This window comes from Epinephelus moara, chromosome 23 (genome assembly GCF_006386435.1).
Source record: "Epinephelus moara isolate mb chromosome 23, YSFRI_EMoa_1.0, whole genome shotgun sequence".
Taxonomy (NCBI): Eukaryota; Metazoa; Chordata; class Actinopteri; order Perciformes; family Serranidae; genus Epinephelus; species Epinephelus moara.
In genome coordinates this window covers 2160825-2165153 of record NC_065528.1, presented here as the reverse complement: position 1 = coordinate 2165153, position 4329 = coordinate 2160825, and positions in this window count along the sequence as shown.

Here is a 4329-nt window from a genome sequence, read left to right as displayed (position 1 = left end):
CGAGAAACCATGAGTTAAGAGCCGCTGTATCCTCACACACTGATTCAGGAATGACGCAGTTCTGACTGAAAACAGCTGAAAAGTGAGCAGCAGTGGAGGGGTTAATAACTCGACATCTGCGAGCAGCAGTGCGAGGTTTAACTGTGTGACAGCAAACAGCAGCTTCAAAAAGTAGGAAAGAGGAAAGGAGGAAAAGAGGAAATCCACTTCCCGGGATATGAAGAAATCCTTACAGATAAATGATTTGTTCACAAGTGATCTGGCGTTAACCAGGCCAAACCTGGCAGGAGCTGGCGGGTTATGGCGAACAGCTGACGAGGAGGCCCGGCACAGAGGCCGCAGGTTCCCCAGATTTACTCCGCGCCAGCGGAGACAAGGAGAGCAAGGTCCCCGCGGACCCTGCCTCACCAGACAGCCGTTACGCTTTCCCCGGCGGCGATGCCGTTTTCGCCATGGGGGTGGCGCTGGAGTGCGGCAGAGGTATGTCGGGATATCCAACAGGAAATGAGGCTCAGTTTTTTGTCCATAATAATCGAAGTTGACAAGATTTTTTGCGGAGATTCTCAGATCTAGCAGCGTTTGGCGATCATACACCAGCAGAGTGTTGACGGTACGTGCAACAAGTGTTACAAGCAGCAGAAACACACACAACAGTCGGAACAGCTGATGGCCTGCCTGAGCGCACTGGCGCCATCTTGCCAACTTCAATAAAATAATAAACAAACTCCTGCACTGATTCTCTTGGTTTCCAGCAATCATCATGAACAGATCACTTTCCATATAATCTCTGCCCCTCACACACCTTTAGTTTTTGGTCATCCCTGGTTAGCACTACATAAGCCTCATATTGATTGGTCAGCAGGTTCTGTTATTGGTTGGAGTCCTTATTGTCATTCACTTTGCCTCTGTTCTACCATTCCTTCACAGACTCTTTCCACCACTGAGATTCAGGAGACACCCCTAGATCTGTCTACCATTCCAGCTGAGTACCACAACCTTCAGGGAGTTTTCAGTAAATCTCGTACCATGTCCCTACCACCACACCGACAATATGATTGTGCCAGCGACCTGTTGCCAGTAGTGATGTGTTGTTCGCCAACGAGCTGGCTCTAAGAGCTGATTCTTTGTAGCGAACGAGAAGAGCCGACTCCCATCGGGGAGAGACGACTCTTCAGCTGCTACTGCTTAGCTCTGCTGAGAATCCATGCAGGCAGGGGCGGGACTTTATTTTGATGGGCACACCATCATATACTTTATTAATCCCCAAGGGGAAATTACATTTTTCACTCTGTTTGTCAATTACACACAGGTCCGAACACACACATGCACAAACTGGACCTATACATGCACTAAGTGGAGAGATATCAGACTGGGCTGTCCATGACAGGCGCTCCGAGCAGTTGGGGGGTTCGGTGCCTTTTCAGGCTCCATGGCATTCCACATGACATAGTTTCAAATCGAGGTCCACAATTCATTTCTCAAGTTTGGAAAGCTTTTTGCAAAGCGATTGGAGATACTGTTAGTCTGTCTTCTGGTTATCACCCCCAGTCTAATGGACAGTCTGAAAGACCCAATCAAGTGCTGGAATCTTCTCTTCCATGCATGGCAGAAAAGGAACCGGAGCCCTGATGCACCTTCCTCCCAGGGATTGAGCACGCCCACAACAGCCTTCCTAGTGCTCCCACCGGGAAAACCCCGTTTGAAGTCTCCCTGGGTTACAGGTTGCAGTTCCCTCTGTTCAGGAATATATGGACCATCGTCGACAGATTTGGAAGGACACCCAGACCACCCTGGAGCACACCCTGTTTTTTCTACCAAAAACATTCCACTCAATGCTGAAACCCGCAAACTTTCCATTACTTTCCTTTACTGTGTAAATACATTTTGATATATTGGAATTAAAAAAAATGATAATTATAATAATTATCTGCGACATGTTATATATATATATATATATATATACATATATATATATATATATATATATGTGTATAGATGTATATATATATATATATATATATATATATATATGTGTGTATAGATGTATATAGATAGATATAGATAAAGATATAGATATGCGGTGCTGTGATTTTTATTGATCTGAATAAGATGAGTTGGCTGTTGACACCAGGAGTCCACTGAAGAACAGGAAGTGATTTTTTTTTTTTTCAAAATAAATGCCCTTTTCTTACAAGTGTGTTTACCCTGAGTCTTTTGGTGCGCAAAATAAACATAAATAAAATTTAAAAATTGCCACTATTATTATAATAACTACCAGTACCACAGTACTACAGTGTACAGCAGTTCTGTGTGTGCTTTGTCCAACTGGTGTTGCTGTACCCCAGCAAAAGACATTCAATCAATCAATCAATCAATCAATCAATTTTATTTATAAAGCCCAATATCACAGATCACAATTTGCCTCACAGGGCTTTACAGCATATGACATCCCTCTGTCCTTATGACCCTTGCAGCGGATAAGGAAAAACCTCAAAAAAAAACCTTTAACGGGGAAAAAAAAACGGTAGAAACCTCAGGAAGAGCAACTGAGGAGGGATCCCTCTTCCAGGAGAGATGCATGTAATGACAGTAGCTTACAAAAACATTATTGAAAGTAATAATATTATAGTNATAGCTGAAGGCTCTGGCTCCTGATCTACTTTTGGAGACTTTAGGGACCACGAGTAACCCTGCGTTCTCAGAGCGCAGTGTCAGAGTTTTGCCTCCTTCTGCTTTCTGCTTGTGTCGGCGTCCTCCGTCACCTTGGCTCTTAATTTATAACTTTAAACCAGTTTTATGCCACGTCTAATGAACTACTTTTAAGATTTTATTCGTTTAAAGTCTGTTCGTTTGGCCAGATGGCCGATCTCGTGTTTCTGATCGGTGGATTTTGAGCTTTTTGGACACGGGTGACTGGTGACACAGCCGCACCCCAAACTTCATTAGCGTTTCGCTAACTTTTAGCAACAATCTAGTTTTTCTCTGCTCTACAACTGGATTAACTACAATGATACTGCCTGCCTGAGAGTGAAAGTCCCCGTGAACACTTTGGCCACCCCAGAAGCCTTTTTACACCTTCTGTGCCATTTTCTGGACACCGGAGTGACTGCAGCTACCTGGCGAAACTCACTGGTTTCTCCCGGACACTCATTCACCTCTACGGGCCGGAAAGTCCTGCTTTCTACCGGACCCCAACCCACCCTGATCTGAGTCAACACACTTTTGCAGTCCCCGCGCGTAAGTTTGTAAGTTTTTAAGTTTTTACTGTGGCTCATACCAACTGCTAAAAAACCCCCCAAAAAAACAAAAAAAAACAAAACAAAACAAAAAAAGACAAAAAACTTGAGAATGTAGCTTTCTGGAGAATATGATCACGTCATTACGAATTACACCGTTGCTGCCGGAGTTTGTTTTCTGCTTCCTTGGCTACCCCATCTGTCCCCCATGGCTCCACTCACCTCTCCACACCACTGTGACAGCTGTATCCACAAAACCCAGAAGATCGCGGAGCTGGAGCAGCGCATTTCCAACCTCTACTGGATCAGGGATGAAGAGGCACGGCTTGACTCCATTGTCGCTCCAGGTCCCGGTCCCCCTGGCAATCCTGCGGATCTGTACTCAACCATCCCAGAATCTGGTCCCGGCTCCATGGATACAGCAGATCCCAACCCCACTGGCTTGGCCCCATCTGAGCGGTCAGCCTCGGATCCTCAGCTCTGAGCTGATGATCCAGCCGCCACAGCGACATCCAGGCCGGCCTCCTCAGTTGCAGCCCCACATCCTCCGGCGGAGGACCCGTGGCGGCTGCTGGGGGCCAAGCCTAAATGGGCGAGCAGCAGTGCAACTTTAGCTACTTTCACCTTCAGTCCAAATCCGAGGTTCATAACTAACAACTCCACTCCCAACCAAGAGTCATGGTCCACAGTACATGGAAAAAAGCGAGCGAGGTCCAGCCCGATACATGCTCCACCTTGTGAGCTCCAACTGGAGAACAGATATAACATCTTGAGTGTTGAGGAATTCCCTCTGCTGCAAACTGTCCATTCTCCTCCTGTTTGCCCTTCGACTGATTCACTGCCAGCAGCCTGGGGGGTTGTGGGGTCTGTTTCGGGACCCCTGTTCAGGTCCGCGACCTCCTCCTCCAGGCGCAGGATTTTGAAGGAGGCTGCTCTCAGGGCGAGACGCTCCGGCGGTCTTCCATGCCGTGAAGGGTCGTGTGAGCCCCCAGCCACCGCTGAGGTTGTGACCTCTCCACACACTCCGCAAACAGTTCCCACAGAGCAGCGGCGCTTGCGCCCTCGTCCTCGGCCACTGTTCCCCCCAACCACC